This window comes from Echiichthys vipera (genome assembly GCF_963691815.1).
Source record: "Echiichthys vipera genome assembly, chromosome: 18".
In the NCBI taxonomy this organism is placed as follows: Eukaryota; Metazoa; Chordata; class Actinopteri; order Perciformes; family Trachinidae; genus Echiichthys; species Echiichthys vipera.
In genome coordinates this window covers 20298426-20313009 of record NC_139843.1, presented here as the reverse complement: position 1 = coordinate 20313009, position 14584 = coordinate 20298426, and positions in this window count along the sequence as shown.

The following is a 14584-nucleotide window of genomic DNA, read 5'->3' as shown; positions in this document are numbered from 1 at the left end:
CGTTTCAGAGATGGGGAGAACATGTTGCTAATGGTTTATCCTTATGCTAACTGTCACCGTAGGCTCACAATTGCTGCTAAATCAAGTTCATGTTTGTAGCTAGAGCCTGATCTCATAGTATTCATGTCATCTCAATGATATTTACAGGCCCACAAGTTTGCAAAGATGGTTATTCTCATACTGTATATAAAACAGCGCCAGGGTTAAATTAATGGCTAGTATTCCTCATGTATGAAGCCAGTGTTTGTGTGATAAGAGGTGAAGGGCAGAGAGGAGGATGCAGGAAGATGGCTCCCTGTACTTAAGGCAATTAAGCTAGATTTAGTTCAGTGACAGGGAGCGGCCGCCACACATATGCATATTCTCGAAAAAATAAGGGCTAAATTTTAAACAAGCAGCTTGTGATAAAAAAAAGTTGCTTCACCAAGAATTGTACCAAGAAAAGGAATTATCATCTAAATAATATAAGAAATCAAATCCTATTTGGTTAAAATAAAAGCACAAGTATGTGCCAGGCTTCCCTCACGGGTTCGTTCTCCAAATGAAACAGAAGAAACTTTTTTAGTTTCAACACAAAAGACTACATCAGATGCTTTAAAATTGGATTAAACCCCCACTCTGCATACACACACACACACACACACACACACACACACACACACACACACACACACACACACACACACACACACACACACACACACACACACACACACACACACACACACACACACACACACACACACACACACACACACACACACACACACAGCTGTTTAACCATCATCCAGGCCGACTATAAAGAGCTTGTTGTGTGGAGGTAAGTGATGGGGAGGGGTGATGGTTGTGACAGCTCCTTTGTTTTTGCTTGAGCTACATCCATCTCTATATAGGATGGATAAAGACAACTGCATGAGAAAAAACAAACATTAGGTACAGTTTTGGTGTTGGTTACTGTAATTGCTTGCTAGAACATGTACTTATATATATATAATTTTTGAAGAACTCGACAACAAATCTCTAACAAAAGGAAAGAGTGATGGTCAACAGTGAGACAACAAACACTACATTCTGCAACTTCTGATAAGGTGCGTGGAAAGGGGAGAGGGGGCACTTTGTGTTGTCATGACAACCATTCATCATTTCTCCCGGGCATGAAGCTTGAATACGAGGGCAGAGTGAATGCTGTGCAGCTGGAGCTCTGCTGAATGACAGTGGCAACCCGCTGCAGGGATATAAGGCCTTCTTTGTTTGCCACAGGTGTCTGCCTGCTAAAAAATGCATGGACGGCCATGCCCACACATGCATGCATGCATGGTAATATGCATGTGCACACACACACACGCTCACAAAAGGCCTCCCACATACATCCTGCAAGGGCTCCTACTCGAACATAGAGTGACAAAGTTGTGTCCTTACTGCCAGGCCAGGGAGGAATAAATTAAGATGGTGAAGAAGCACTTATGTTTTCCTGTGATATTGTGTAAGTTTATTTATGTCACATTTGTGCCAGGTTAAATTATTTATCTTGCAGGAATAAAAAGTAATGTAATAAAATATTAAAAACGGGAAAAGGGAAGGGTAAAAAAAAGTTGCTGACTCGAACATTTTACCACCCCAAGCCCACCATCGACCCCCAAAACGAGAACGAAGTTCTGGAGAATAACTAACAATGTTTGCTGAAAAACCTTTTTTGGCCTCCCTCTTTTTGCTCTACGGTCCTCAAATCGAGCATCGTTTTCGTTTTTCGAGCTGTGTGCCAGACCTGTCGCCACCCGCAGCCTTGAATGGCTTCTTTCATAGTCCGAGTGAACTGACCAGGGAGGCTTTTCTGTCGAGTTTTACTCCTCTCTGATTTTTGATTTTTTTTTTAAATACCCCACATAAGATATATAACCCCCTTGTAAAAATCCCCAGGTCCAGCTTCGCTGTCAGACCTCCTCTCCTCCTGCCTACATACAGCTTTACAGCTTTATTCCTAATATCTCACATATCATACTATATGTGTACAAATTTGCAGAAACACATATCTTGCATCTCTCTCCCCCTCTGACGTTCCTCCCTCCCTTCCATTCGTCCACCTCAGGTTATGAGCCGCATTTATGGTTCCTGGTTCACAGCCAGGTCTGAAAAGGGTGTAGCACACCCTCTCCTCGGACAGGTTTGGATTTCAAACGGATGCCAGCATGGCCCTGGTGCGAGGTGGGACCACAGTCGGACCACCAGGGCCCCAGCTAAAAGCCTTGTCTGTTTACCGAAGGAGGTCGGTGTGTGTGCGTACCGTGGGTGGTGCCGCCGCTACTTGAGTTTATATTTAATTTGGTTTTGATGCAGAATGCTATTTCGATCAGGAATGACGACGGCTAACGAGGGACACTCTTTTCTGCTGTGATTTCTTCACGACACCCAGGGTGACACATGGAGTCGGAACGTTGGTTGCTCACCGAGGGAAGTGAAATGCATTTGGAGAGAGCGCAGAAAACAAGATGCGTTTTTGTTTAGTAATGATTCGTCATGGGAGAGGTAGAGGAGGAGGGGATGCGGGGGGTTGCTGCTCCTAGGTGGCCTGCGGATGGAAGCAGAGTGGTCAGTTGATTTGTTGTCCCAGAAGTTTGTTGAAGTTTGCTGAAGGTGGAAGCAAAGTTATTGCAATTTTTCATCGGGAAACAGCAGTAATTGCCATGGCCCCCGCTGCCAAATACGACCACGGTTACTGATGCAAAGTCGGTGTAAATATGCCATCTTTGGAGTCCATAATTATGCTAAGTGTAAATCTCTGAAACCACAGTGTCTCTGAGGGCAGCAGTTAAACCCAGGCACAAACCAGTGATGCACAAGTCAGGCAGCACACTAGCTAAACTAAATAGACCACATTCACTCTTCTAGCTGTGCTGTCCCTTTTTCAAATGTCATCTTCCATCTTGACCTCCCCACCTATATCCATATTTCCTTTTACATACTGTGAACAGGGCTATCGCTGTTCAGCATCCGAGGCCACAGCTGTTGCTGGGGGAAGTCTGGTAGGAACAGTACCAGCTATACCCATACATCTCTACCTCCTTACCAGGCCAGGAAGAGTCACAGATCATTTAACTTGGGTATTAATGACCTACAATAGCACACTGCCTCTAAAACTGTGGTATATGGACCTACGAGGGTATATACAGACAGAGGCTGGGGCAGAGGGGGGGAAAGTGCAGAGTGCAAGGTGCCAAGGCAAAGAGAAATGAGGTGTGGGAAGGCAGAGAAAAAACTTGAAAAGAGTAGATAAAGACTGATGGATTTGAAAAGGCATGCGTTGCACAGTATTACAAGCCAAGGAAATAAACAGATGTCAAGAAGCACACTCACCAGTGATCTGGGGTGCAGATGGCCGCATGGAAACATGAGGCGCTATGAAGATAATGTAATAGATAATTTATTCTATAAGGATCATAATTTCACTGCTATTTAGCAAACAGATAATCCAGAATGAGAAATCAATGGGTCTGCCGAGTGAAACAACATGGCATCATGTTCACATCAAGGAGGAGTTGATGAGGCTATTGCCCTGCCACATAACCCCCCCGCATTACCACAAATGGTCTTTTTTACATTTTGGTTAAAGTTAAACAAAAAAATATGACACGTGAATTAGTGAACTTTAGTTGCTATTGCTGGTAGGCAAATTGTGTTACCTCTGTAAAGCGCTAGTCCATTTCACCATCTCTAGTCTTCATGCTACGCTAATCTGGGGAGCGAACCTATGTTCCCTGGGTCTTATGTTCCCCGCTTTATATGTGACTGGGGTGGTGGCATAGGCTTATGCGACCAGGGAACATAGGACAAGGCCAATATAGGGATGACCCCGCTAATCTGCTACTGGCTTTAGCTTCATATTTAGAGCTCAAACGCTGGCAGTAGCTTAGACTTGGCCAACAACCAACTCATCACATCAATTAAAAGGATTCTTTGCCATTTTAAACCAGCTCTGTGGTTCACCGGATTATGCAAAATACGTTAGTCTTGGTGGACCTCTGCTGCCCAGCTCTGCTACGGAGGGAGGCAGTTCATGTGCAAACACTGGCCACATTGCTATGATATAAAGCTGGTTTAAAAATCAGCAAAGTAACCCTTTAAAGGAAGTTAATCTTGGTATCCCGGAGGCCAACTAACCCGGTGTGGACCTATGTTGCATGTCATAACCCATCTCTAACTCCTCTCATTTACTCTATTATTGTCTCTCTAATAAAGGCATCAAGGGCCCAAAACATAATGATGATTAAGGAAGTGATCTACAAAATAAGTCACAACACCACATTTTATGTTACACTAATTTAACATTTAATGATATTCATGAGAAAATGACAGCATTATGTACAATAAACCAGGGAAGACGGAAAGAAGACAAAAAGAAGTCACATGCAATTCAAACTACTTTCCATTTTTTGATTCAGAATATTTGATAATTTTATTGCTTATATTGACTCATGATTCCATGGATTTAATTATAAAGTAATGTACTAGTAGAGTAGTGTATCTCAAAAGTGCAGAAAACAATGACAGCGTTTTGACATGTGTGGATCAATGACTACTCATCTAATCTGTCAGACTTCATCTCTTGATGACCAGCTGAGAGGTCAGGATCAGAGAGAGATGAAGGCACGTCTAACCAGCACGTCACTGCTGGAGTGCTGACCTTTGACCTCTGACCTCGACCACATGGCCCTCCCCTGCAGCAGTGGCACTACTCAGAGCAGATTCAAAGGGCTGCTGGATGGCCATCAGGGGCTTGGTGAAGACCTGAGGGGTCGATGGGAACACTGGGAAACATCAGTGGTGTGACGACTCCCTGCTGGGGTGAGATCGTCCCCTCAGGTGCATCGCAGACAAGCCTGGCCCTCCCCTTCAGGGGGAGATAGCAGGTCAAAGGGAGATGCCATATGTGTCAAGTTTTTCTAGTCACAAATCTGTAATAACATTGTTTTTTACCACTTGAGATTTGATAAAAATGGTCCAAAATCTCTGAAAAATAGACGTGTATATAAGACACCAAGACATTGAGGAGCACCATAGAAAAAGCCATGCTTTCCCAGCTTTCCAGTCATGCCAAATGAATGCAATTATAAGACTGTTTAGGCACCCTGGTATGCAGACATATTCAAATACACCATTTTAGAAAAGCCAAAATGACATATTTGTACTGCATGCAACAAAGTACATGGTTTTTGCACCAAACTGCATTGGATTATGATAATGTCGGCATGTCTGTAAAGAGAAGACTTGTGGCGTAGCCACGTAATCCCTTTTCAGTCAAATATCTTCAGGTCAGAGGTCAGGGGACCCCTTTGAAAAAGGTCATGCAAGTTTTGCCCTCACCAAAATGTAGGCTAACTTTGGAGCACTCTTTAGGCCGCTGCCTGACCATCTAGCATGATATGGTTGGTGGTACCAATCTGTAGACAAACATACATCACCTTTTGCACACATTGACACAAGGGTACTGCAACAACTGGTAAGCAAATGGCCCAGCCCAACCACCAGTTCAAATATGCATACACACACACACTCACATAAATATAGACATAAGCCCACACACACAGGAGGTGTGCAAACACACACACAGACACACACACACACAAACACACACACATACACACACACACACACACACACAAATGTGCTCCCGCATGTACTCAATCATAGCTTCCTGTTTTGCCTGAGCTGAAGCGGAGCCCCATCGGCCGTGATGTCACTGATGAGGTCACTGGTTAGGTCACCAGCAGCACTCTGATGTTCCCCTGAGAGCAGCTGGTAATTATGAAGTCATGGATCAAGACGCTTTTGCACCAACCCACACACACACATACAGTACACACATGCACACGCACACCTCATATATGCAGCTCCAGCTGGTTCCTGGGTCATCTTGCAGAGCTCTCCATCAACAGGAGCAACGGCAGCCTGAGAAAACTTCACACCCCGTTCTTACAAAATGATGGAGGCCTGAACATGGATGCTCCTGTGGCTCGTGATAACAGAAGTCAACGTTTTCTCCAGATCGTAAAGGGAAGTCTTACAATCCTTACAGTGTCTTGCTTATTTATCGTTATGTGTCTGCAGTCTGTACATGATGGTCAATCAAATCCATTACACCAGCTCGGGCCACACAACGCAAAGTCAGACCTACACACATAACAAAGGCAGATCATAATTTCTGCTCACACTCAGACACACACGATTTTTTTTACCATAACCGAAGACACGTGCCAGTAGTATGTAAGTATGTAGCTTCTGCCTAACTAACAATAAAGGCAAAGATCACCCAATAATCTAAATTGGTCAGCTTTGAAAATCATCTAATAGAAAAGACAAATCAACATTCCACCTTGTAGATCCTGTGCTTGTCCCAATACCTCTGTCTATAGGCTCAAAAGTCTAAGTTTAAGTGAGTCTAAAGAAGCCTAATGCAAAATATTCTATAAAACTAGTCTAACCTTTAAAATAAAGGCCACATAGGTTTGGATGACCCGGCTGGGCTTTCCTCCGCCACCAGTAGACTGTAACAAATAATATACATAGTCACGTCACTCAACAGTCACCATCTTGGTTTTCTGGAGCCAGATGTGACCATATCTGGAAAGAGGGCAGAGCTCGGGAGGAGTGCTGTGCTGAACGCTAAAGACATAAACTATCAACCAGCTGACGCAAGTCGTCTGGTGATCTTTTGCCGGCTGATGAGTGGGGAGCTCCTGGCGCTAGTGCCGTTCTACAGCAGTGACACAAAGCCAGATGAAAATCTGTGGTTTCTCTTAAGTTTGCAGCTAATGCCAACACTAGTTAGGTAGCTTGGTTAGCAGCCATTATTTTTTTAAGTGTATGCTTTCACCCACAATGTTAGAAAAGTAAACGTAAGCTTTAGCTAGCTAATGCTAGTTGGCTAAACTGTAATTTAAGGCAAAAGTTAGAAACTAGCTATTCATCCATAGACACACAAACACAAAACCTCTGAAACCCAAAGGTAAGAAAGTAATTATTAAAATTACAGCATCTAAACTATAGCTTTGGTTTGTGCAACGCATACTTGTATAGAGTTTACCTAGGATTAGACGTTAAGGTTAAGAAATTATACAATCCACGTTAGGGGTGTCTGAAATCGTATAACAAGATTCTTCCAGGTATGAATATGGGGAATGTATTTAGATATTATCAGTTACAGGTAAGAAAGAAACACAGGACAGACACAAATTATTATTACAGCCAGAGCATATTAATACCTCTTAAAACATTAAAAAATTATTATTTTCTCTCCTCATGACCATCAGCAATCATTCAGTTATCAAGCAGTGGCTTAATTTCAAAATAGAGTCAGTGAATCACAAAGATGATAAAAAGCATACAATAGGCCTAACTCTGTATTGCTGACTTGACATTTCAGCTTCTAACCTGCCAGCCCGCCATTGATATCAGTGATAATACTTGAGCAACAATAGAAAAAAACACCTAAAATACCTAATGCCTTTTCACCCAGTGCAGCAGCCCTTAAGATTTCTCAAAACACGCTCTGGACACACCCAAACATTTCTTATTAAGAGGCTGAGCGGCACAGGACCACCAGTGTACTTGTGCCGGGCCTTGTCAAGCTCTCTGTAGCAGCTCTTCTGTGTGGCCCGGTCAGGTGCGACCTGAGGGAGCCACGTACTAAAGTGACCTCTGCACATAATCAGGCTCCTATCGCAAGCGACATAATTTACATTAAGCCACCGCACATTGCACCCTAATTGCACACAGGAGGCTACGGACTGTGGGTGTGTGTGTACTTGTATACGTGCATGCTGTGCGTGCATGTACTGTATGACATCATGGTTAATCACAGATTAGACTTCTCAATGAGCGTAAAATACTGTGGAGGCATGACATGCTCACATGCACAGTTGTACACAAAGAGAGGATTGTGGTGAGAAAACTCACATTTGTTTGCCCTCTCTCGCGCTCTCTCTCTCTCTCTCTCTCTCTCTCTCTCTCTCTCTCTCTCTCTCTCTCTCTCTCACACACACACACACACACACACACACACACACACACACACACATCTTTCACCATCTATATACACTAGTTATCTGATAATCTTTCTGCAGACCACAATAAAGTACCTAGGAGGGTTTTTAGGGTGCATCTGCACACATGAAGATATGTTTAACCATTTTATGAATAATAAAAAAAGAATAATTTCAACAAAAGACACATACTTGCATGCATAATTGCAACTGTTGTAGCATGTTCCTGCAGTGTGTTCTATGTCCTTCCACCTGTGTGTGTGTGTTTGTGTGTGTGTGTGTGTGTGTAACTCTGCATGTTCTGTGTATAACTGTGTGTGAGCATAGTGGTTATGGAGCCGATATGGCAGCCATCCCACTCAGGACATTTGACCTTGGAGAGACTTTTTTTTTTCTCCACAAGTTTTTTTTTTCAGACCCTCTCTCCTTTTCCCCTAGCAGAGGCTAAAAGGCTCAAAAGGGTGGAAAGCTAAATATTTTCTTTAGTCTCCTGGACGCCAGGTTGCATAAAAGGTTCCAAAGCCGTTTGCATCAAACCTCGACCGTCAAAACCACAAATTCTGTTTTTCTAGCCATAAAACTCCCCCCGCCAAAAAGAGGAGGGGGGGGGAGGAAAGAAAAAAAGATTTCCATTCAGTTGATTCTTATAAATTCAAATGAACTGAAAAAAAAGTGGTTTACTCCCCAAAGGAAAACATGGAGTCAAATATATGATATGTGGCTGCGCTTGGGAAACAGGAGCAGGTAAAGACACAAACAAACTTGTTAACCAAAAGCTTTGATTCAATAATCTTTCTAATCAACTATGTGATGTAACACTTTAACATTTTTATTTAATATATTTATACATTTCTTCCACGATTTCTTATACATAAAACTGGATTCTAGATCTGGTTGGATAATAAAATCAAAATATGAGGGTAATAAATGACTGGATTTATGTGTAAATGGTGTTTGTGTGTGTGTGTGTGTGTGTGTGTGGGGGGGGGGGGGTAGTTGAATAATTATATCTTTTAGAATATTTTGTGTACTGCATGGAGAAATAGGCTTCTCTTCAGCATAGTAACATAACATAAATGTTATTGACAGAATAGTTATGTATACTATACTAAGATGATAGATTGTTTCTCACTAAGACAATCCTGCAGGTGATTTCTTTTTTGTTTTTTTTGTTTTTATTTCTGATTATTTTATGCCAGCCGAGACATGACAGGAAACAATGGGAGAGAGAGCTAGGGAATTAAATGAAAGTCCCCAGCCAGACTACAGCACCAGGGCGCTCAGTGCATGAATAAATAAAACCCATGGGATAAAACCTGTCTGGCTATCTGGTAGCTAGACGGCAACCATCACCGCCAGCTTAGAAGGGAGGAGGACATTGTGTCAAAGATGTGATGCAGAGTTCAGTCTGCTATAAGCAAGTCAAACAAGTGCCACAGAGCACCCTCACAAGGGACCCAGAGAAGCATCTTCACATCAGTCATGCAGCTCAGAGCGCAAGAATCTCATGTTGTGGGCCAACTCTGTCTACTAGACACTTTCTCAAACAACAAAACTGCATTCTCAGCCGGTCAAGGCGGAAGGCTGTCCACCACAGAGCCAGGTCTGTTCTGACACTACTGTTTGTGAAAAGGAAGGTATTTGTTGACATTTTGCGCAAGATTGCTGCAACACAAATTGCTGTTGCTCATGGGGGAATTGTTGGGTCTTCTCTTTAAATAAAAAATAAATCATAGTGTGGTCTAGACCTACTCTATAAGGGAAGTGTCGTGAGATCACTATAAACTAAACTGATTTGAATTACATTTCAAGAGCAACCTATTTTTCAACGACCTGAGGAGTATTGAAAGACGGTTGCTAATATGTTTGTTAAGTAGTAAGTTCAATACGTAGTCTACGTGATGCAGAGGATAAACGCCCTGTGTTTGTTTGACCCATCCATCCACCCTCGACCTCTTCCCTTTCAGAAATTAATTTGTGAATCATTGAAGACAAATGTAATCGGGGACACAATGTCTACCTCGAAATTACGAATGACTTTAATGTGTTAAATACGATTAATAAATTACTAAAATGAATAAAAATGAATGAAAAAAAATATATCGCAATTTATTTTTGCACTCAGTACAGAACATTGCTCATTACACGAGGTCTCGCCCAGCCCGTAAAACTGACGCACAGGACACATTAGGAGAGAAATGGAAACCAATGAGAAGCGAGATGATGAGTTGTTGCTGGATTCAGTGAGCGGAAATTTTAGTTATAAAAAACGACCAAGTGGAAACATGGACAAGAGCACGGTTGTGTGCAGAATTTGCCTACCACCGGAGCACTTCCAGCCTCCGCTACCACCTCAATGCCAAACATGTTGCAGCTAACACAGACAACGCTCCTAGTTCAAGCAGACAGTGTCGCCAATCCTTACTCGACAAGATGACAGGGTTCAGAGGAAAAATAAGTAAATCCACCACTGTCAAATTGACAAACTCACTGGCAAAGTGGACTGCAGTAGACTTGGCCACTCTCGGTGGTAGAAGATCAGGGGCTTGAAGGGGTGCTACAGCAACAAATGTGTTTAAGACGTAAAAGTTTACAAAAGTTAGTGCTCACTGATAAAAATAAACACATTTTGTTGTTTAAACTCATTGTTGTGTCTTTTCATTAATTAAGTCATAAACCAAAATCCATTTAAATTGACAATGTGCTTCCTGTGTCAAATATTGATATGTGATTAATTAAGTACAAAGCCTCTAAATAATTAGATTCATTTTTTTAGTCGTGTCCCACAACTACTCGAAATATAAATGAGAATGCAATTTCATTGGTTAGTTATTTCTAGAAGACAGTGTGCCATGCAATTTGTTACTGTGTAACAAACAATTGTGGCTCATACAGCCCATTTATTTTTGGTAGGTAGTCTTCTTCCAGTACTTCAGGAAACCATTAATTGTTTTGTTTTTAAAAGCTTTAATTACTCTTATTGAAGAATAAAGAATAAATACATAATATTCCACATGATTATACCAATAATTGGCATGTAGTCTTGACCCTTGTTTAACTGGCATAATGTTTGAAGACCAAACTAGATTTACTACAGGTTGTCTACTCTCTTCGAATATCTATTCTTGGGACACCCTCCCTCAGGAGGTAGAAAAGGGTTGTTCACTAATTGGAAAATCAGATCTGCAAATAAATTTCCTTTTCTTGGGCAAGATGCCGAACGCCAAAGGTCCTGAAGTCTGTGCCATCTATGTGCAAATGTGCGTGAATGAGTAAATTAGATAAGATCCTGAGCAGATAGTAGCCTGTATTGTAATGACTAGAACGGCAATATATACATGTATTGATGAGATTTAATTACTGGACTTAAATCATTCTAACAGTGCGTCTTCAGGGAGTTATAGTGAGAGATAAAGAGAGCATATGTTGTGTTAGTGTACAACAACACACATGTTCCCAGTTAAACCAATGAACTGTATTCACAAGCTGTATGCTGTTTGTGTGTGCATGTTGTGTATCGTGCATGCATGGTGAGGAGTTTCCAACACTGACATGTTTACAGAAGGACCACACATAAGTACAGGACGAATGCCAAGCCTGTGAAATATCCAAGTGTGTCAACATGCATGCACACACACACACACACACACACACACACACACACTGCATACACAGTTTGTAAAGCCACAGAAATGTACCTGGAAATGTGCTATATTTTGCATTAAGTGCCTCTCCCACCCATATGTTTGTCAATATAAACCATTTCAGCAAATATTCTCTGACGTTGGTTTTACAGTGATCGCTCTCAGATTTATGACCTCCAGGTATGGTGTGTGTTTCTTAACTGGTGCTGTTGGAAAGCTTTCACCATCTTCAAATAAAATCACTAATACAACAAAAACACTTTTTAACATTCTAAAAGGAGCTGTTTTTTTTCCTCCGGTGGATTAATTAATTAATTAATTCATTCATTCATCTTCAACCGCTTATCTCGGGGTCGCGGGGGGCTGGAGCCGATCCCAGCTGACATCGGGCGTGAGGCGGGGTACACCCTGGACAGGACGCCAGTCTATCACAGGACACATAGAGACGAACAGAGACAGACAACCATTCACACCTACAGGCAATTCTTAGAGTAATCAATTCACCTAACACGTGCACATCTTTGGATTGTGGGAGGAAACCGGAGTACCCGGAGAAAACCCACGCAGACACAGGGAGATCATGCAAACTCCACACAGAAAGGCCCAGGCTGGGATGCGAACCTTGTACCTTCTTGCTGTGAGGCGACAGTGCTAACCACTACACCACCGTCCTTTATATTTTCCTTGAGTTGTACAAACGTGTACAAACTTTTGACTTGTACTGTATGTAGATCCTATTTCCTCAAATTAATTGATTTTATTTAGAGTGTCAGAGCGTTACACAAGTTATCTCAGGACACTTTCCAGACAGTGTACTTCTAGACCACATTCTTGATTCTTGATTTACAAAGACCCAACAATTCCCCCATGAGCAAACAGAAAGTCGTAACGGCAACATCAGAGACAGTGGTGACACTGTCTTTGATGTTGGGATAGAAACACAGCAACCATTTGTATGTCTAAGGTTTAAGTATCCTTCAAGAAGACAGGAACCTTCAGGGTTGGGACGGCACTACACAACGCCATACTGTGATTGACTTGTACTGCTTCATCCTAATTCTCCTCGATCGAGTGTCAATAAATTTTCCAGTGTAAGACATCAAATCTCTCAAACTCTTCATTTTCCAAGTTCACTGGCTCTCAGATTTTTTCCATAACAACCACCATGATCCAGATGCTACCACAATCCCAGGAAACCTCTCAGACATTGGATAAAAAAGTTGAGCAAACTATAGTGGAGCTGCAGCTAGCAGCACCTCTAGGAGTCCTTTGTCCACTTAATGAACTCTGATTTTAGTGTGAAACTGATTTATGCAGTGTTTTTACAGGTTTTAATAACCAGGTCAGTTTGTTTTGCAGAGGAGACGTGCGAATAATTCAGCTCCCAGTAAAAACACCCTGAATGATGAATACTGAAGGAATCCTTTTTGGGAAAAACTGACTGCAATTAATGTATTTTCATCAACAGGTTTGTAGGAGGTCATACAAAAGATGATCAGGATGCAGGAAATGACGACCGGATGACAATGGTTACGTTTTGTGTGTTTAGGAAACAAAAGGTGACGGTGACTCTTAGGCGGGACACGAACAATGGTCTTACAGGTCCTGTTTTTTGGACCAATCCACCACCCCAACCGTCCTCCCTATGTGGAGATCAACTGGGAATACACACAAAATAAATATGTGAAATACACACAAATTGCAGTGCATTCACTTATAGTAATAAATACCTGAAATACACACCATTATTTCCTATTAGATGTTGATCTTTTCTACATGCAGCTGACTACTTCTTGCACAGCCAGAGTGCAGCCCCATTTACGTTTAAAACTCTGCCAACATGAATATTGTAACCAGGACACTTTACATCCATCCATTAGCATTCCCTGAGCCGCTGATGAAAGCAGGTTTCCATCACAGGACACGTCAGGTTCTTGCCTACACTCTGACCTCTGACAGTTTAATGGCGGTCAAGCTCTGACCTCTCGCTGTCGTCACTCAGCGCCTCGCCGACCTCTGAAATGAAAAGACACGATGAAGGCTTAAAGAAGGGCGGGGAGAGCTGGGTGGCTGTTACCCTGATGTGTTGACACTGAGGGATTGTCAGTACGACAGCTGCTGTTGTGGCACACCCACCTGTGTGACATCCAGTTGTAAGGAGCAACTGATTTAGACAGCACACTGACTCTTGGCTCCAATCACTTCCCATTTGCGTCCTCTATCTTTTAGATCAGATGTCTGCTCAACTTTGCCAAGAGAAGGGTCACAGCAGTTAAAGTGCCTCTGTGACCCGGACAATAGTTGAACTCCCTTCTTCAGCATCTGTCCCTGTAATGTTAGCGGTTCATTTAATGCAGGTTTACTTCTCTGTATCTGGGCTATTCTGGAGGAAGAAACAATGTAATTACTTATGTTAAATCTCAAAAGGAGCAGCAAAAAGACGGAAGAATTGTGGCCAAAATATTGTTTAAATGAACAATAAAAATGTTAATGACACTAACCACTTAGTCTGAACATAGTGTCCTTGACTGCACATTATCCATGATCTTGGCATTGTTGAAAAGGGTCAGCTGAGCAAAGTAGCAAAATTGCATGTTTTATATTTCTAGTAAATAGATGATCCCCCAGCCTGTCTGCATAGGAACAAGACACCTAAACTCAAATACTTTTTTTTTGTCATTCAGTATTCCCCATTTTGCATCTTGTTTTTTTGACTATTTGTGATTGCTTTGCATTCATTTTTGGTGTTTTTGCATTTCTTTGTGGTCATTTTGAACCTCTGTGATTGTTTTGCATCTCTTCTTAGTCGTTTTGCATCTTTTGGTGGAGGTTGTGCATCTATTTATAGTTGTTTGGTGTGTCTTTGATTGTTCTGCAGTTATTTTTAGTCATTTTGCATCTCGT